This window comes from Temnothorax curvispinosus, unplaced genomic scaffold (genome assembly GCF_003070985.1).
Source record: "Temnothorax curvispinosus isolate PA1 unplaced genomic scaffold, ASM307098v1 QBEX01013717.1, whole genome shotgun sequence".
NCBI lineage: Eukaryota > Metazoa > Arthropoda > Insecta > Hymenoptera > Formicidae > Temnothorax > Temnothorax curvispinosus.
Genome location: NW_020223497.1, coordinates 1,199,233 through 1,220,996, shown reverse-complemented (window position 1 = coordinate 1,220,996; position 21,764 = coordinate 1,199,233). Strand labels below are relative to the sequence as shown.

The 21,764-nt window shown below is 43.4% G+C and overlaps 1 protein-coding gene across 3 annotated transcripts in view; it reads right to left on the bottom strand.

Moving 5' to 3' along the window:
* Positions 1 to 21,387, bottom strand: part of LOC112463837 (LIM domain only protein 7) — a 57,240-nt gene extending 35,853 nt beyond the window's left edge. For 2 of the 3 annotated variants that reach the window (XM_025030442.1, XM_025030443.1), the window contains exon 1: positions 20,971 to 21,387. The gene's annotated coding sequence lies outside the window, so the exon portion shown is untranslated. The remainder of the gene's footprint in view (positions 1 to 20,970) is intronic. The other variant, XM_025030444.1, reaches the window with a different exon arrangement.
* Positions 21,388 to 21,764: the final 377 nt, after the last annotated feature.

The window sequence follows — 21,764 nt, the reverse complement described above, 5'->3', positions numbered from 1 at the left end:
AATTTTTCTGATGTTGCCCCGCTTCTATACGTAATCCTTTTTATATTTTGTTTGTGCTAGTTTTAATGTTTAGCTTTTATAGTTAAACATACTTTACAATTTTGTATTTAAAATTATGTTGCATATTCAGGGTGTCTATATAGCGGTCATGGAAACCTGGAAGATTTCCATGACTGCTATACACTTCTTTAGATAAAAAAGGACAGAAAATGTCATGGAAAAGTCATGGAATTTTGTGACTTTTCTGGAATTTCGTTAAATTCTTAAAAAATGACATTTTCTGTCCTTTTTTTATCTAAAGAAGTGTATAGCGGTTATGGAAATCTTCCAGGTTTGTATATGTATATAGCAATATAGAATAATCATTGAAAAAAGAAAAATTGTATATTTAAATTTCTCTATCTTTCTCTCATTTGTTTCTATTAAAATATTATAAAACTGTATCTTAAAATAATTTTAATATATAGTTATACCAGAAAAGTAATGATGCAAACTATAGTATATTTTGTATATTTTGCCTTGGATAAATAAGTTACTTATAGGCAGAAATAATTACCGCTTATATCAACACATATTATTAGTAGGTATCTCCTCTTTTCCCAATCATGTCAATGATTATTATTTTTACAACCGTTTACATAGAAATGTAAACAGATTTCTAAAAAAGGAAAAGAAAAAGAGAAGAAAAGTGGAAGGTAAGAGAACAAGCAGTAAAAGAGAAGAAAAACAGTTGCGAATAGTTTTGTTCGAGAGTCGTGCAGATTTAATTACTATACGCACAAAGAAGAAAATCTACATTAAAACTCGTTTTGTGGGGGAGGATGTCCGGGTCCGGGATCTCGTTTCACGATTCTCGGGTGACGAAAAAGTCGAGTACGGAATATCATATGCGTACGAGAATATCCATGAACGGAAACACTATACTGGACAGATTGTTTGCACATATATATAGATGCGTATTTTATTCACGTGGTTCGTGTGGCACAAATGTGAATAAAAGCCCCTTTCTCTACATGATATTTACTTAAAAGTCAATTTCATTTTGTCTTTTTCTTAATTCTCTGGGTAATTTTACATTAAAGTCCATTGGAATAATTGCGATATATTCTTCAATGACGGAAGTTATAAAATCATTGGAAAAATACGATACCTAGTATATATAATTTTAATAGTCCTCGTAAAATCGCGAGAAAAATGAAAATTATATTGGACCGTATTGCGATAATGCATTTAACGATTTTAATTAATTGTAACAAATTTAATTATGATTATTGTAATTTGTTTTTTCGCATTGACTTGATATAACCCAGACATTAAAATCTGAAAGATGCAAGAGATAACTATCTAAGATGCGAACACCGTAGCTCTCTAAAACAATTATTTTAACGAACGGAAGTGAGGCTAAGCCGCCTACTAGTAAGAGAGTCAGCGCGCGTGATTCTCATTAATTAGGGCTCCTTAATTTACTCCTTATTCGCGCGAAGATTAGGTCGCTCGTGCAGTGGATTTGTTGATAGCGAACTTCCTTATCTGAGGAAAGCGGAGGAAACTCGACGGTCTCCGGAACGTGTTCACGTCGTCGCCTTAATTGAGGCTTAACAGTCGACTCGACGAATCGTCCGCGGATTTAAAGATCGCCATCCGGCGCGCCCTGAAACTCGTGGGGTTAATTAGGTAAATTACCGTGGCGTGGTGACGACTAACCACGCCGATTAGATCGCTGATCTTATTTTATAATAAGCGAAAGTTAACGCCACTCTCCCTCTCTCTTTTCCTCGAGATCGAATTAATTACTCTCGCCTTTGTGAGAACTGATGTGATTCACGTTCGAAATCGTCGTGTTGTTTTTTCTTGAAATTAATACGAGGCGGAGAACTCAATTTATAAAGTTAAGTCCATTGATATTATCGTTTAAGTTATTTGCAACGATGAGACTCTCTTGTGCTATTTTTCCATTGTTTTATAATGTTGCAACACAAATTCCATTGTATACGTAATTTTCTGAAAAATCTTGCATATATATGCGTTTGATTTAGTACAAAGTGCTAAATACAGAAACAATATAACAAAAAAATGCTTTTCTACAAGAAATAAGAATAAAATTTCTGCTGCAAAACATTTTCAGCAAGAAATATCAAAGTACTCTCAAGTTTTACTTTTCTTGTACATAAAGAAAAGTAAAATTTAGATATGTGTTAATCCCAGAATGTACAGTCTCACAGAGCAGAATGTGCAAATTCAAGATAAAAATAATATCGAAAAATGTGATCGCTATACTGCGTTATTAAGGTAATTTTACCTGAGAATTCGAAGGACGAGGAAACCCGCAAGGCGCATGCAACAAAGTAGAAATATAATAGAAATATCGCAGGATATGCTCACTTTACGCATTGACATAATAACGGTTCTGAATCAAACACGGGATTACATTATGCTCTTGGCGTGTCGTAATCGATCGCGCGAAAATGGCAGATACGTACGTATACGTACGTCGTGCGCCGCGCCGCGCCGCGCCGTGCGAATCCGACGCGGGTAATCTCCTTCCGTGGAACGAGGAAACGTTTCTCGAGGCGTGGCATCGTGGCCATAACGTAACGTAAGCGCTTTCTGGCTGCAGGTAAAGCGCGCATTTACCTCGCGTTATACAACGGCGCGATATATCCAACATACACGGTTCACCCGCAGAATATAGAGGCCTCTTACCGCCGCCTGTTACCTCGGATTCTACGGGGTTACTTGGCCTATTGCTGATGTAACAGCTGTCGACGCCCGCAACACATTCCACTGGGAAAACGCTCGCCAGATCTTACTCGCTAAATCCTGAGTTAATCCTGAGTCTCGCCGCCACTCAATACGTCAAGATTCGCTGACAGAGCGAGCGATTTAAGATTTTTTTTCCTATGAGATAAGATATGACGTCTTTCCATATGACATCGATATGACATCCCCCTATATGAGATAAGATATGACATTTTTATAAGAACATTTCCCGATAGGTATGCGCGACTCGTGCGTTTGGAGCGTAAAATTGAGAAAAAATGGCATCAGGAGATTCTACCGTCGTTGTCTTCGTCAACTTCTATCATCGGAAGTCCACGAGACACGGAGCGACAGGATCTAAGACCCCCGGTCTCGATGTTAAACGACGCGTGGACAATAGACGATTTTTATGCGCATTATCATCATTATCGTATATTCCCGGCGTGCTAATGTCAGGCAGAACCGGAGCGGCGAAACCCAAGGCGTGTGCCGATATCGATCGGTATGTATGTTAATTCGCTATTTAGGAGAGTGATTTAACGCGCGACCAAGTTCTCAACGCGTCCCGATAGATAACCGCGTTATGTAAAATACGGGAGATAAAATTACACTTATCTCTGGCACCCGGAGAGCAAGGATACCGGTATTACTCGAAGTGCTGAGTCTACTACGCACCGCAACGGCGGCAGGAAGTAAATCCGATGTAAATCGAAACGGTCTATCGCGTTCGCGGACGTTGCCTTCAGTTTTGTCAAATGGTTGCAATATATAAAGTAAACGCAAGTTGATGCAAATTTTTATGTGCATATATCGCAAAGGAATGAGAGTCACAATTAAAGCGATAAAAAAAACAAAAATAAAATAAAAATAAACATAATGCTATATAATAAATGAAGAACACAATAAGAAGCATATTGCAGTTCTGTCTTATACGTGACTGGGATTCATCTTCGTATGCAAAACGTGATTTTCCGATACAGATGCTAATAGGACAATCGTGGAAAAGACAAAATGCATGACAATCGAGGTAGACAATGAGAAATGATTATCGGGCGGACGCGCCGATTTGAGTTTCGAGTTACGTGCAACAAAGGCGTATTATAATCCAAATGCGGCCGTCCTTGCTACTGCTCAAGCGCGGCGCAACAATTGCGGGGACACGAGTTGCAATAATGGTGCATGCGCGTGCCACTCCCGATCTGCTCTGCGTGATTTCCCGCACGATGCATGATGCATAACGTACGTATGTGTACATAATGCAGCGTACAAAGCAGAGGGCGGACGGAGAAGATAGAACGAAGCTGCAGACTGTATATTCCATTATCCCCGGGCTTATACACTTACGCGAAACGAGATTAATTCTCGGCGCGGATCCCTTCTATCTGGCGTCGCGCGGGTCCGCGTGTCTACCGTCTCAAGAAGGAGAGAAAGGAACCCGCTCTTTTTCACCAGCCTTCACCTTAGACGACAACGACGGCGGCGACGACGATCGTCGCAACCGAAGCGAGAACTCGTTATGCCGTCGCATTAAATCTCGAATGATTTATGCGTGCGCAAAATGATCGCGCGATCGTACTACGGGCACCTGTATGTACGTACGTACGACATAATACCCGCGTCGAGAATGAAAAGGATCGTCCTTGGGGAGGGAAAGGCAAGGGAAGTTCGACGCCATTCGATCGCGTTTCTGAAAACGTCGATTTGCGATGCGTTTCAATCAGGCGCCAGCGACTGTCGGCTTATTAAAGAATGCAGTAATTTCTAATAAGGAATGAAATAATTATTGAACAAGCAAATAAATTAATATTTTCGCGCAAATTAGTTCTACCATTAGTAACAATTCCTAGTATTACAATATAGATTAGTAGCATTAACATTAGAAATATTATTAATTATATAATTAGTATAATTACATGTTACAATTCTAATTCCACATGGGAGAATTGTTTATTGAAGTTTATTAAATTTATTATGAAAAAGTTTACTAAACTTTTCTAATAATAGCGGAATTAATAGTAACACTTGAAGAGTTAGTTTCGTGCTGGCACTTACAATTAGTCGGGGCCATTTAAAGCAGGAAGAATCGAAGACACGGACAGCACTTGGCAGCGGATACGATTGATCGCATATCCCATCGGTCGTTCTCTCCATTACAAATATAGATCAGGGATGCCAGGTAGATCGCGTCACGCGGCCGCTTTTGGCGATATTCCACGTGGTTACGCTTACCACTCGACTACTAATGAGGCGATTGGCCCCTCTTTCAAAATCGTACCACGATGACTTCATCTAACGTTTTACATCATTATATTCTGAAATTCCTCACTCCGAAATCTAAAGAAATACTTTCGAGAATAAAGCAAATAAAGATTCCTTCACAGAGGCAATGCTTATGTTACGATCAGTTTCCGTAACTGTAACGCGAATAATTATTTTTCTAAAGCTAAAATCAGCAAAGGGATATATAAAAAAAATTAAATCATCGTTCGAAAGTTAATTGACATTGATGAAAACAGCTGGTGGTATCAAAAAATTTCGATTTCTCGGAGAGTCGCAGGATTCGGATTTCCATTTCTGACACGTTCATCGACATGCACCTCGTAGCTTCGACTCTCACGACCTCTCACTCTCGTCACGACGCATCGACCGTACGTCACCGTGAAGCGGCGACCGAGTTCGACCCGGGCTCGCTTTTTCCCGTCGCTTTCCAAAGGAGCGAGCGTATATACGCGCGCGCCCGTACGTGCACCTTGCGCGCATTGTGCGCGCGGGATGCACGTAGGTAGCTGCAGCGGCAGCGGCGTCGACGGCGGTCGATCTATACGTGCAGCCGCCGAAGGCGTATAAGCGTAAAAGGCCCCGACGCGGATCGTGGGAATTGGGCCTTCGGGAAAGTTTTTCCTAGATGCCCGCCCGCCGCCGTCTCGCGCGTATAATACAGCCAACAACAAGCTGCGGTGGCGACGGCGGCGGCGATTGCGGCGTGCCTTCGTCGATTCCCTCGATTAACGCCGTCGCGAATCGAACACAATCGGGTAGGGACGCGGTCGCGGAACGATGCGCACGGTGAAAAAGGTGCCCACGGTATATTCGTCCTTCGCGCACTCGTCACGTCGAAGCCCGCTTCCCTTCGTTTAATCGAAGCGAGATGCGATAGAGCCGAGCGAGAGTCCATAGAGACGCGAAATGAGCGACGGTCGGATAATAAAGCTTGTTCAAACGCGGGAAATTGCGTACCGTCGAGGCAGTAACGCGTGTATCATTATCCGCCTTCAGACAGCGATCTCGCTCGATTAAGATTCACATACGCGCTGCAATATACCGAGACGTTGCGCGGCCTTAACGATCGCGAGAGAAATTTTGAGCAGCGCATTTAATGCGACTGTCGAAACTCTTCCTCTTGCCGTTTGCCGATCCGAATCTACACGTCTTTTTATTTCGATGTTTCACCTCGCGTAATGAATATTTATGATCGTCGCAATATCGGCATTCTTTAAATGGGATCTCGCAAATTGCTAGATATATTGCCGGGATCAAGATGCTGCTATTATTATGTTCAATTATGTGTAATTAAGTATATAGAGAGAGCATCCTTTCTCTTGCACTTACATTTACAAATTAAGAAATTATTTAATGTTAGTTTCCTTCTAAATATAGATATATTCTTCATTATATAAATATACTAAAAAAAACTAATAGCAAAAATTTATTGTATCGTAAAAATGAGTAAATGTTATTCTGTATCTTTTATTAAAATTAATTTGCATATATTTTATATTAGTTAAAAAAGGTAATTTACACACATATCTCAATATTATAAAATTATTGCAACCTTAAAAAGTTAAAACAGATTTGAATCTTATTAGAGAATCAAAAGACTGCGATGTATCCATGTGAACAACCACAAATACGGTGCAGAATCACATTCTACGCAGAACGCTAATGCTACGCCGAGTTGCATTAATAATCCAGATTATCCAGATAAATCCGGTTTAACGATTAGTCGTTTTTCTAGAATTTTACCTACAACGATATATTTATACGAAAGAGAAAATTTGCTTAACCCAGAGCTGGCCCCTAAGGGACGTGGGCAGGTCCGACCCTAAGGTCGAGGCGAGACCAATCCCCTCGCCCTTTCAGGACTGTTTCCCATTGTCAAGGACCCTTTCCGGCCGGCTCTGTTGAATAATAATAATGCCGAGAAGGTGCGGCGGGCGATCCTTCGCGTCCTTGAAGGGGCGGAGGTGCCGAGGAACGCGCACTGCTTTCTACTCTTCACGATGACGATGACGATGATGCGAGATCGCTGACCGAATCGACAGCCGTTCGTCCGTGCGTATATATGCATCGCTCGATTGGCGTTGCAACCGCGCGATATTTCGCCACGGTATCGGCCGCGAGAGATGGAGATGAAGTATCGAATATCTGGAACGAGGTGTGAGAGGAACGGCGGGGGCAAACGGGCAAAGGAGGTTCCCTCCTCGTGGGTACGAGGAGAATGGCCGAGTGCGCTAAACCGCTTCACAATGAGGCAGGTGCCTGCTTTACGTAAGCCACGCTCGCGTTCTCCTCGTCATCGTAGTTTTTGCAACGAATCGTTCGTCGTTTGTCTGAGCTGTCTCGCCCTTTCTCTCTTTCTGTCCACGCCTCGAAAATACGGCACCCGAGTCATTCGGTTATTTTCCTATGACGCGGGATTGTGATTTCTCGCATCGTTTGGAGTTTACGCATCCTCGTAAAACACGGACGTTCGAATTAAGCCGGCTGCGTCTTAAGTGCGTCGAGTAAGCGTTGAAGAGGCGGGTGTGGCGTGGGAGAGGAAGCACGAAGCGTTTCATCGGCATTCTCTCACTACACCAAGTTGCGTAGGGTTTATGTATGACGATTAATTTTGTTGTCGACGTATTAAATCGCCGTGAGAATTTCAACGTATGAGATTGAGATAAAAAAAATTAGGGGCTATTAATTAATGAACGTATTACATTTATTTAAGTAACACGCACCTATTATTCTTTGGCTGGATTCTTTAATTTCATAATTTTAAAACGAACCTATATGAAATAATCAAAACGTTGGTTAGATAAAATATGTAAAAATCTCTTAAAATTGGGATATTATTGTTATATGTTAATATAACAATAATAATATGTTACGTATAATAATATGTTACTATAATGAGAATTTACTTAATTCTAGTCTAATAAAAAACAGGATTGTAATAATTACTATTGCATGATTCTCTGTGTCGTAATTATATGTAATAATAGCGTGAATGAAACATATTTTTATTCTGTTCGACGCTAAGTTTCCATTAAAACAGTATCACGAACGTTATACGTGCTGCCGGATCCGTTACAACCGAATGAATTACGAAACGGAATTACACGCATGCATTTTTAGACGCAGTTTCCAACGCAACAATGATGCACCTAGGAGCATGTACCGCACTCGAATCCGAACTCGATCGAGGCTATACTGATACTAATGTAAGAAGAATCGTCGAGTCGTGCGCGTTTTAAACTGCGGAAATGCTCCGTTATTCCTTTATTACTACTGACTGTTACCAACTTTCCGTTACGCCGCGTCGACTCGGCGAGAAAAAGCGGAGCTCGCGGTTGCACTGAGCACCGTGCCACGTCCTTTCCTCGGTATAAGATAAGAATACATATTTTCGTGCGTATTTTTATTGCACATAAAACAGCATACGGGAGAATTTAACTAGATTGAAAAAGTGTAACACCACCGAGACAATTTCTCCAATGAATTGCGAAAATTTCGAGTTCCACACCGATGGGGAGTCCAGAAGCAAAACTACTGTAAAAAATCATGTCGTTCTTTACAATCGAACTAGAGATCTTATGTAACACGCTTATCATCTCCGAAGGATCTAACTCGCTTGCGTAACCGTAACTAACGTTGCACCAGTATAAACCTCAATCGTTTAGCTGACCCATGACATTTAATGAATTTTAAATATACCGTGTCGAGAAATATACATGTCTCAAGTTCTGGAAAGTTAAAATTCGACTCTATTCTTGCCTGACAATTTTAATAATAAAAGATTGATGCGGTGATAATATCTGTACTAATTTTAAAGAACTTTTATGCAGTTGTATAATCAGTGTTGGTTATTTCACCTAATTCCGTCTTAAAATTGCGAAATTAAAAAAATTGAAGATCTATAAATCGTCATGTAGTACTTAAATGGGTATTGGTACTTTTAAGTAGTTAATTTTTTTGTTGTTGCAATATACCAAAGTTCAATATTATATGAGCAATCAATCGCAACGCAAACCCAACATAACATAGCGCAATAAGAAAACGATAAAACGTATAATTTCAATATACATTACGCCACATATAATTTAAATAATAAAAAACAGCGTATCTTATTTCTTAATATTTTAATGTATAACCAAAATATATAACTTGTAAAGAAAATAAAGATATCAGATTGCGGGTTTAAGGCGACAAGTTTTTATTAATTTCTACTCCGTTTTTCATCATATCCACCGAGAATATGACAACAGAAAATTCACGAGAGTCAGCACTTGCCGAAACAATGAATGCTCTTGTGAAATTCGTGATGCAAGGTGAGAGGGGAAGTGGGGGAGGGGGACTGTCAATCGCAATGCGAAATCGCGATCCGTCAGTCGTCGCGAATATCGACGTTCCCGTTAGCGTTCTTAACGGGTCGTCGTATTTATCGGGCGCGCACGTCAGCTGCCGATGAAAGCGCGGAGACGAGCGATTAATCCGTTAATCGACCGGCCACATCCACTTGGGAAGTACCGCCGCCGTCTTCCGAACACGAAGCGCGTACAATTCCGAGCGACAGCTGTTTACGCGCGAGCGCGTCTACCGGGCGTTTTCTTACTTAACGCTCGAGCGGAAATGTGCCTCGTAACGAGCGTGCGTATTACGCGCATGGGAACCTTCGTTCGCGGATCGGCCAGGGAGTGTACGAATAATTGCTCTGTCGTTTTGCCATCACTCGCCGCCGCAAGAAACGAGCCGTAATCGCGACAAGTTTTGCTCGTAAACACTTCCGTGTTTTGAGGCGCGCTTTCGGGATAGAACAGCCGCGGCAAACGCGCTAATTAACGTTGATGATGGATTTGCATCGTTCTTATTTCTAATAAAGTACGTTAATGTACGCTACGTGCGTTATTATATTAGATACTATATATTATTAAGTTATTATAATATATATTATATAATTACCTTGTTATCATCAAATCATAAAATTTTCTAGAGAATAAAAATATTGACACGCTATACGCGTACAGCTTGGGCGAGCTAATTTTGGAAAAGTGTGCCGGAGCGCAACACGCGCGTAAAGGCGAGCAAGTGGTTGAACGAATGCTTCATCGTGATCTCCATATGTTTCGCCCTATATTATACCATAAGACGCAACGGATTAAGATTAAGTCCAAGACTATCCCCGTGCTACCTGGCATTGCAAAATAATTTTACGAGGTACCGTTATCCGCGCACGGCCGCGTGAGCGTGCGGCGCGGTGCGACGCCGACGGGCGCCGAAAGCTGTAAAATCGTATGAATAAGCAAGCGGCGTATGCGCGGATGCTAAATGCTCTCGCCTATCTGAAACGACGGTACATATCTTAGTTACTAGAATTACCAGCTACTATGTTGCGTGTACCGTCGCAACATTGTGTCGCGCGCGAGCGCATTTTTATGCAGCGCAACCGGAGTAATGCGCATTTATGCGCATACCTATATACGCATGCAACGTGAAAAGGCAGCGATCCCTCCGTCTCTCTCTCTCTCTTTCTCTCCTTCGCCGTGCGTGTCGTCGTCCCGTACGTACGTGCATGCATGTGGGACTACTGGGACTGTGCGTGTATGTGCGTGACCGTTATGCAATTGCACGAGCGCCAACCGAAAGCATGAAAATAAAACGCGAGTACTCCTCTCCCTCTGAGGTGAAGGACGCGCTGGAATGCCGCACCGCGCCACGGACGAGACACGATTCAACGCCATGTAACGTGACATGACACAATGGGGGTCTTTTCATCAACCGTTGATCCGCGAGAACTAAAATCTAATCTATTTTATTTTATAATATCCGATTCTCTCATAATTATTTTTCTAATAAATTGACTTGCACTTGATTTTAATAAAATTCAAACTTCTTGCCCTACTTTAAAATTTAAAAAAAATTGAAGATATAAAATAACTTTAGCCTGCACTTGCGAAATTAGACGTGAAAACATCCTCGAATTTTATTTAATTAGAAATTTTTTTAGTTTTTTGTACATAACACACACAATTGAGTCCTAAATTTGTCAAAAAATATGTTGTTATTAGTAATTCACAACTGTTGACCCAATGGATCTGCTTTCATACGTTTTAATTTTAAGATCATCATATAAAAATTTAATACAGAACCTGTCTGTTACAATATAAGTAAGTACTTCACAAATTGAGACAAGAATTCGCGTGAGAGTTGGCTCTTCCTTTTAATTGTGACGCTCTCTCTTTCCCTCTTTCGCGCAACGATGCGGCATCGCCGGCCACGTAATTCACACCGTGCCGAAGAGTGATGGACTAAAACGGCATCGTCACGATATCGGCGGCGACCTCCGCGGAGTCCTCTCGCGCGGAACGCGGAGGCGAAGAAGAAACAAGCGGAGCGAGCGCGCTCGCCGCTGCCGCCGCCGCGCCGCTTGCGTTGCATCGTCACTAGCGGCGGCGCGGAACAGGTGCATCTATGTCGGTGACTCGTGCCAACGGTATCTCGCGTGTGCGTTTTTGCGTCTTAAGGATCCTAAGGATGGGGTCAACGACATCCTCGCGCGGTATACGCGCCAATGACAGACCGCGCGCGGAGGACGGATGCGCCGCAAAGAACCGACACGGCCGACGTTACGAGCAACACTTGAATTGGATCACGTTAAGCAAAATGAACAAGTATCCAGTCGACATTAGCACGATTCTGTTGCGGAAGAAGGCGCGAGAAACAGAAACAGTACAAATTCGAGAGACGCGCGCGCAGCTCTTTCATAAGGAAATATAAATTTTCACGCAACATATATTTCTCAAGGAAATACAAAAATGTTGAAATCCGTGTGTAGAGTCCGTGTTGGCGTCGAAAGGCAGATATGTCGCGAAGCATAAAAATCGTCGACACCACCCATAAAGTCGCGGATCTAATTTTGCGGTTTAGAAGTGTAATGGGTATATACCCTGCCGTACGCCCATTAAGTTAATGAGAACATCGAAACGGAAGAAAGCGGAGTCTCGCTGGAGTAAGTCGAGAGCAAGCACGCCTTTGCCGTCTTTAGCCGCGAGCATATAACCGAGTGCGCGAGTTTACGAACGGCTATCGGCCGATAATTGTTACGCGCGAGGACTACGCTTACGCGATAGGTGCATCGTGTTCCGCATCGCTCGTTTCAGCTGTCCTCGTTTGCTCCGGCTACTGGCTCATTTTCAACGTTTTCCGCGCGTTTCCGCGAAGCATCGGGAAGATTTATCGGTCTCCGGATAGTATTAATTTTAAACAGACGCATTTTTGCGGCTGACTCCCCATGCCATCTTCTCTCCCTTGTAATATCGGCGCTCGGCGATCCAAACCGAGTACGAGGTACGTTTATTCAGATTTGGCACACACTTATCGCAACTTGTAAAAAGATCGGTTCTGCTTACCGCACCTTGCTTACAGCATTTTGCTGTACTTAAAATGAAAGAACTACGCAATTACGCTTCGAAGAGAAAGAGAGAGAAAGAGAGAGAAGAAAGAAAACAAGCCTTTTATAGAAAGCTTAACTTTCGAAAAAAATAGAGCGAAAGTTTTCTTAACATCAGTTCAATTATTATTACAATAGCATGTTTTTCGAATATATTTACCTTTGTTTCTGTCATAAAAAAAAAAAGAATATTTAAATTATTAATTTATAGTAAGTGCTTTGAAGTAATTAATATCATTTGATCAAAGTTTGAGCAACTTGTCGGTACTTGAAAAACAAGTCAGTAAAGTGTGAAGTAAAATATACCTTTACTGTACTTCCAAGAAAGGAAATGCTTGTGAGATAAAGTAATGTTGACAACACAACGATGACGTAAGAAAATTTACGGATTTTCTTTCTGCATCATTCACGTACATTACTCGTACGCTTTTCAGACGCTGTGCTATTCTCGCAAAAACATGTTTTGAATGGGCAGAAAGGGCTCTCTCTCTCATAGACTCGAACACCTCAGGGCCTCAAACGAGCGAAAATACGCCTCGCGAGACCGCGAGAGACGAGAGACGACGATGCGTTCGACGAGCTAAAGCAGGTCGGTCGGAAATAAGCACAAAGCCTACTGTCAGCTGCCAAAAGATTTAATCTTCCGTGGATTGTATTGTGCGACCCTGCCTAACTTCTAAAGATTCAAGAGTACCGTGAAACCCGTACGGTTTGCTTCCAAGCAACACAATGTTTAACGGCTTACGTTCTATTGTTAACCGCGAGATCTAATGAACGCTTCACGAAAAGGATGCGACTGTTGAAAATATGTCAGAAAATATGTCATATATTCTGTTAAATAATAATCTTGCTAAAATAATATGAGTAATTTTTACATCTGCATTGCTGTCTCATAAATGTTCTTATCAATTTTATTTAAAACTTTTACAATATTATTAGCTATTTATTAGATAAACTTTTTGGGAAAAAAAAAAGTTTTTACGTAAACATAATTTACAATTTTCTTTTCAGTCTGTCACACTGTCCAAATTTATTTTTTGGCTAATATAAATATAATGTTATATATTAAGAGAATCTTCTCTGCGGAGACAATACGTCGAGCGATCTAACGAAACAGATTCTGCAAAAGGATCCGCCGGTATCTCGGTATTTTAATAAGAATCGACTGGTCACTCTTCTCCGGCACAGTAGAAACGCGATCCGTAGATTGCGCGGTGGCGAAGCATTACGCGTTTAAATCGAGCGAGCAGTTGGCGAGTACCCAATCGTTGATCCGATCGCCTAATGAGACTTTAATCGCCGGTAGATTAAATTTAAATTACGACCTAGTCGTCCAAGTATTCCGTCGCACTCTCTCGCTCCCACCTCTTTCCGTCGCTTCTCGTGCCGGTCGCGGTATTTATTTTTTTTCCCCCCCGAGACAAAGGTTACGTCGGGTCCACGTAAGTGCATCCGATGCACGCCGGAATGTGGTTCAATCTACCCGTGCCACGCCGGGGCGATACGCGACCGCGCGGTTTGATTTATGCACGGAGATACTTAGCGGCGGAGGGGCAAAATATATAGGAGAGGTCTCGCGAACCGAGCGTATGTCGCGTGATTGCGGACATATTATCGGGGACGAGCAGCCCGCGCGGGCATTCCGTTGAAAAGTTATCTCCGTCTGCGAGGTTTGCCCCTCTGGCATCCTCCCCGCGATTAATTTTTCAAACGGGGACCCGTAAATTTATTAAAAGCGTACGACAGTGGAGAGAGAGAGAGAGATCCTGTACGATATTCCGCCGCCGGGATATTTCACCGTTTCACCTTGTTATCTCTTTTCAGAGCATACGATCCTTAAGACTTCGCTAATCGCGCCGAGCTCTTTTCACGCGGGCAAGATCTTGCGCAGCCCCACGCATAAATTGTATACGCACACGCGCATGACTGCATGTGTTTCGCCTGACAGCTGTACGCGCGGTTTGGAGAGTAAGCCTTTATTTCTGCCATGATTTATTCCGGTCAGTGACGCGTTCTTTTTTTTGTTCCGACACTGGTAAAGTCTCATGACTGTACGAACCAGTTTGAGAACCGCTATTCTAAACTGACAAGGCACAATTCACACGCAACGCGCGCTGTATAAATAGCTAGAAGACGATGCTGTTATATTAATACGTAGTATATCATTTTTGTAAATTCATAGGTAATGTTAGTGATAAAAAAAAACCGCAAAAGAAGCTATAATTATTTCCGCTATATTGTGAAGCAATTCCTTTCTTTCGTGCATAAGATCACTTTTCTAAAGTCAGATTTTTTGATAATGTCAAAAATATCTCTAGTCATCTTCCAGAGGCAGAAATTAAGGAACAGTCGGGAGGTAATTAAATTATGATTGACATTAATTCGACTCGAGGGAATTATCTCTTGGCCGTTTAAAGATTAACAGTTGAAAATGCAATACCGAGTGGAAAGTGTGGATGTCGCTTTAGGAGATTCTCGCGGTCAATAAGACGAGACGCGCTCGCAGCTGTCGTTCGGCGGCTCTCTCGCTACATTCTCGAAGTACCCGGATTCCTACGTGCGTAATAACAGACGACAGGCCGATGACTATAATTATCGTATCTACGCGTAACAGGTGTCGCACCTACTCGGCACGCTTTTATCAACATCGTATACGCGACCAGGACGATATGAAACGAACTAATAACTATTCGCTTGCGGGCGTACATCCGAACAAACTAACCAACGCAACGGCGCCGCCGCGGATAATCGCTTGTTTAATCTGACTGTGACAATATGCCGTGACAAATAGGTAACTCTCGGCAACGGTTACACGCGACTATTTTGGTGTCGTTGGATCGAAGCAAATTATTCTTGTCATATTAAAAATGCAATTTCTACACGTATTCTACACACGAGCTCGAAAGATTAAAAGATCTCCTTAGAACGCTGTTTTTATTGTCAAATTAGCACGACACAAAATGATCCTCATATTAAAAGGCGAAATAAAAATGTAACGTGATTTTCTATCAAACAATAAGTTTCGAAAGAATTTAAAAGTTCTTTCTTTTACATCGGTTTCCCCAGATCCTATTTTGTAATCAAATAAAGATTCTACTAAAGATAAGCTTCGCGTGACAATAGATTGAGAAGCCATATGTGAATATAGGATTCATCGCACAAATGTAATTTCTAAATGTCTGTCTGTCCCTGATTTTTTATCTACGCATGTAATGTGCATTAAACTGGTATATAGCCGATACGAACGACGGATTTAATCATGTCTACACACCCACGCCCGTATCATCTTTCCTGTTGAACAAAGTGCCGAAGGCGAACGTTTCTCCACGTTCAACGCGGAAAAAATTATACGTCATAAATACGCGAATGAGTGAAAAGTGAAAATAGACTTTTTATTTCTTCGTTTGCAATCCAAATAAAATATAATTATATAAGTAGATGTATAATAAGATTAAAAACTTATTAAAATTAAAATATTGAATTTCAGGAGCTATTCTATTCTGAAATAATCGTCGACATATATGTACTTGGAATCAAGATCCCATGTTATAGAGGTCAGAAAGAAAGAGAGAAAGAGAGAGAATGCTGCGAGAGTAAGAGAGACAGAGAGACCGCGTGTGAACTTCTTTTATCTCATTGAGAATTTCCTCGCAGGAGAGTGAATAGATCACCTGTGAGAAGGGGGTCATTTTCACAAAAACGAGGGGAAAGCTCTTGAGCAACGTCGCGCGGACGCGCATCGCCGTAGAGTTCACTTTGGTAAGAATTCCCAAGTTTATCTCGGCTCCATTGTTCGTGCGCGTTACCTCAAAAATAACTTTCATGCGCGACTTCGTGTGAAGTGTCCTAATCGCTGAATATTTGTCCCGCTGAAATTAACCTTAAAAAAAATAAATGTCTTGTCAGAGACAAACGAACGATCGTACGGTTTCTCGATGAAGATGGACGTGCGACGTAGATCTCGAGATTTCACTCTTTCCTTCTGCCACGATTTATCATTGTGATGATTAGACTTGCGTGATCCGCGCGCAAGAAAACTCGCGGGGATAATGATACGTTGACGAGAAGGGAAGAAAGAGTGAAATTCTGTAAACCCACGCGTTGCCCAGAGAACGGACGTAATTTTCATTCAAGTTTCCGTTACAAAGTATAAGGACGTTAGAATAATTTATACCTACGGATTAGCCGTACATTACTCGCTCTAACGGATATACACATACCTACTCGACAACTGGAAAAGAAGAGAGAAGACAAGGCAACCTTAAACGTTTAATTTATTGTCTAAATTATGTCTCATCAAATCAAGATTAATCTCATTAGTAGCTAGTTGTTTCGCTCGTTACATCGCTCTATTAAGGCTGCCGAAAAACCTTTACAGAACAAGCTGAACTTTGAACTAGCAGAAGTCAATTGGACAGGTCGCAATATCGCCAATGATATTATCTTGTTACAATAAAGAAGAATACGAAGTCTGTATCTAGGTATAATCGCGCATTTTCGTAATTTTTCGGAAAAAAAAATAAAATTATTCGTGCGTAATCAACGCCCGTTGACGTACCGCGCGTGATATTAAACGAGTTCCCGAGGAAAGAACTTCGATGATTATGAAATTCCGTTGTAATCGGCAGGGCCTGGATTCGCGTCATTATTCAAGAATTAAAAACAATACGCGCATAGTATAGGTGCGATGGATGGAAATCTACTTGACGGTAGATACACCACGCAGAGAAAGTTAGTCGCGATGCGCACCTTCTTCTTCATCTTTCGCGGCGTCCATCGCTCGCTGTCGCGTCGTCGTCGAGAACGGCTGAAATCGGCGATAACAAGAAAGTAGACGCGAGCTCGCCTATACGCATACTTGGGTGACGATGAACCGGTTTTCTAAACTGGGAGAAAATGGCGAATGCAAATGCGAACGAGTAATTATAATGACGTATAATTTGATATGCCGGATGTCGATCGATTAATCCATACTCGGACGATCTATATTTAGATATTTCGATTTCCGACTGCCTTGGCTGTGCTCTTTCATCGGCCTTCGATCTTACTAGGTATAGCGACCAGGCAGCTTCGAGTTTTCGTTTGACTTGCAGAGCGCGCGAATGAGACTTTTGTTCGCGAGAGAATGCTCGTCGACACGTCGAGAGAGCTCGTATCCGCATAACAGGATATAACGAAAAAGTGACTCGTGTTATTTTATCGTTCGAGCGCGAGGACCGATTCGTTTACAATGCGACCGTGTCGCGCGGATGTACGGCTGCGTTGCTCGAGATTGCGGTAACAAGAAATAATTGCCGAGTGCATTAAGTCTATTAGCCGTCTTTTGCCGTCCAGGAACCGGCGAGTCAGTCAGTCAAGTCTTACATATACTGCCGCGCGTTTAATTAATCGCCTTCTCAATATATTTTGCGAACGTCCCCGCGGCGCACGGTCATTCTCGTGCATCGACCTGGGACTGCGGTCTGCTCAAATAATATTATAGATAGAGGCGAGTTTGAAGACTTCGAGGGGATTACCGATGCCGACGACGAAAGTACAATGATCGTGAAAGCGCGACAGCCGACTTCCTCCGTGACTATTAACAGCGGACAAATAAGCGGCTAGAGCGAATCATCGATTTCTACTGGCGGTCATCCTCTCCTGTTTCTACCTGCTCGCGCATTACGATTGTTGGGATTTCCGGTGCCGGGATATATAAAGAACGGGAAGCGACGCGTTTCCCCTCCACCTGTGTTCCGCATGTAGAGCAAATCGCGTCGATTACGGTGCTGGGACAAAAAACGCGCGACTCGGTCTTAACGACGGCAGCTATACAGGATCATCGTTGAATGGAGCCGGGCAAGTTTTGTAGAATAAGAAATTATATATATTATATATACATATAACGCGCAGCCGGCACTACGTTATGTACGCTAATATTTAATTAAATAAAAAAAAAACCACTTATCGTTAATGTCAAAACTCGAGGAAAGCGAATAGTCTTGGCCGTGAACTTTAGAGATGTTCGTAGTGATAATATTTCTGGATACAGGTATGCGAAAAAGGCTTTCACATATATATATCCGGAATATAATTCTTAAGTCCCTAAATTTTGACGTAAAACAGCGAGGAAGTATAATTTGCATGGAGACGCGGAATGAGACACCGTCGGCTTTCTAATTTATATATCAAATACTAAGAAGCGTCACTTTCACCGGCTGATTGATAAAGTCCGCGGCACAACGTGCAGTTAGAACTCGCGAAGAAGATTCTCTGCGGTCAAAATCGTTTCGGGGGAATTTCGAGGATTGCAGCGGAAACCGAACGCGTCATCGACACTCGGTCTCACACAAGTGAGATGTCGCAACGATGAACATTTTTTCGAAGTGAGACTACGAAGAAAGACCTGCACGATATTGGTCGTCGCCACGTAAATATTAACCTGACGACAGACATCTATCTCAAGATATCTATCTCCACAACAAGATAGGCAGGTCGTTAAATAGCCTGAAGTCTCCTCAGGCTATTTCTATTTCTATCATTGCAGAATAATGAATAATGAATAATATTCAGATGAAAACGCGAGGCTCGTAGATCGAATGGAGATACGTAACTACAAAGTACGTGAATACGAAGAATTATTAAGAAATAAAATAGAGAAAATGTTATTTATCTGATTATTTGTGGAATAATACATATCCGTATTATGCGCTAAATTTTAATCGAGTCGAATTGACGCGTTAGCAGTTCGATCAAGCAATAAAGAATCTAAAAGGCGCGTATACCCGTATCAGACTACGGATTGGGATTGAGATTGGATTGAAATTAATCAGAGAAAACTGATCTCAAGTTTAGTAAACTTTGCTCTGATTGGTCAAATTTCAATCCAATCTTAATCCCAATCCGTAGTCTGATACGGGCATAAAGCACATCTGAAAAAATTGAAGAAATTGTTTTAAAGCTTTCATGACATTTTTCGGATGTTCGTTGCTCGAATGCCTACGTAAAAAAAAAAAGAAAAAAACAGTCTAGAAAGCCTGCGCTGTCACTCCAAATAGATTTAATTGTGCTATATCCGCTATATGCATGACGTTTTCCGCGATGAGAAACATCGGCGCGGCGTGGAACATCGGGTGGGCTCGCGTGTCGCGGTCTGCGGAATTATTTCGCAAACCGCGCCGTTATAAATCAACTCCGGTTTAATGGAGTCTATTATGTAACACGCCAAAATAACACGCGAAACACTTGAGCGCCGCCGGTCGCGGCGCTAATGGAAACACGTTCGCGCGACATCGCACGCAACCGAAGCCCGCGCGCGCGACCATCCGTCCAATCTGCATCGTTAATTATTGGCCACGTAATAACATCTGCGCCGGTGTATCTTATTCCGCGCCATCATCATCTCGGGCCGGCGGACGGGCTCTCGCGGGTGTCGACTCTGTCGCTTAATGTAAGAGAGAGTCAACAAAAAACGCTCGTAGTGCTCGTACGTGATTTAAATGCCGGATTTAAATGTCCCGGGTGTTGCTCGTGTCAACGTTGCCGCTCGTCGCGATGATTTAATTCGGTCGAGCGAATTTCCTCTCCCTCCTCGCGGGCAATTTCGCATCTATGCGGGGCAATAATCAAAAGGATTGCCGGGTTTGCCTAACTTGGATCGCCGTGATGGCAATCAGACCCGAGTTGTCGCAATCGAGAACGATTCCGTTGCATCCCGAGGCTGAAAAAATCGAGCGTCTTTGATTTATAATTTCACCGAATTAACACGCCTGTAAGCATCTTTTTTCGAATATTCAGATAACTATCGCACGTTTTTACCAATAGATTAACTTTAATCTCGGTTTGACTTGCTTTTCATCTTTTTCTAGTTCTAAAAATTGGAAAAAGGTAAAAAAAGTAAGTTAAACTAAGCTGAAAGTTAACCCGCATTGATACAAAATAGACACAAAACGTTCTCGTTCATTGCGTCGCGACGCAATAAATCGTTCAATTAGTTCGCCACGAAACTCGTCTACGTTCCACTGACGTATAAATATCTCACGCGTCAATGCTACATTCCCGTCTGCGAGCCGTCGAGAAAACGCCCGAAAAATTCCCCCAAAAAAGCGGAGGCAGGACGGAAGTTCGTGCCTTCACGTTGATGCCCCTTTGTCGCCGAACGCCCGCGGCGCGGGCGCCAGACACCCTTAAGGCGCCGCGATAATTGCATCAAACCCGGCATTTGTCGCCGCTTCTCCGTGGACCGGGATTCGCGACGCGACGTCGGAATTAAGAGCAAATTTGGGTCAGACGGCGACGCGGAGGGCGGAGGGCGCAGCACGGTAGCCGAGAGCCGAGACGAGAGATTCGAGAGAATCGCGTATACGATCTCTCGCGTTTACGATCACAGGCATGAGGCAGGCAGACCCTGGCGGACACGCTCGCCCGCTCCGACCCGCTACGGCGCGGCACACGGCCTTTCTAAACTCTCGCGGCGTGCGATTTTCGCAGACCCGTCGTCGCGCGGATAGCTCACTTACCTTGAGAGAGATTCCCCGCGTCGAGGAGGTAATATCCACAGACTGTCCGTTCGGCGATCCTCACCGCGCGGAGACGCGGAGCGACGGGGAAGCTATGGCGGGCAGGGCCGGCTGGCTGGCTGGCTCCACCGGGTCCGTGCGCGCTTGTCAAAACCAACTTATCGATCGCACTTAGAATCCCGGCTGGTGCAGGAAGCGCGACGGCGACGACGACGATCTCTCGTCGCACGACGGAACCGGGGGGGATCACTGCCGCTGGCCGTTGCGTTTAGTCGCGGAATCCGAGGCGCACGAGAGATCAGGAACGCTCTCCGTGAGCGCGAGCGCGAAGAAAAGAGAGACAGAGAGAGAGAGAAAGAGAGAAAGAGAGAGAAAGGCAGAGACGGAGAGAGAGAAAGAGACGGGGACGCGGAGAGACGAATCGAGAGAACCGACCGAGCCGGTTTACCGTGAGGAACTGAGCCAAGCGGAGTTGTTTGGTCCGCGGCCGCGACTTCGGCCGTTTACGCCGCCGCTCGGCGCGACTCGTGACCGCTCGGCGTTTACGGCCGGCGGCGGGCGAGCGTAGCCCGCGCTCGGGTCGCCTCGGTTATCTTCGGGCCGCCTCGGCCGCGGCAACCTCGACGAACTTTTGTGCGGGTCGAGGCCGAACGAAGGCGGTGCGGCGCGGGAGAAGAAGCGGGAGGTAGGAGGAGAGAGGAGAGGGCGAGTCTTCCCGCGGCCGGCGGCTTCTTCCCGTTCTTACGGCCGTTACGTACCTCCTCATCCTCGACCTATCTCGTTAACTCCGTAAC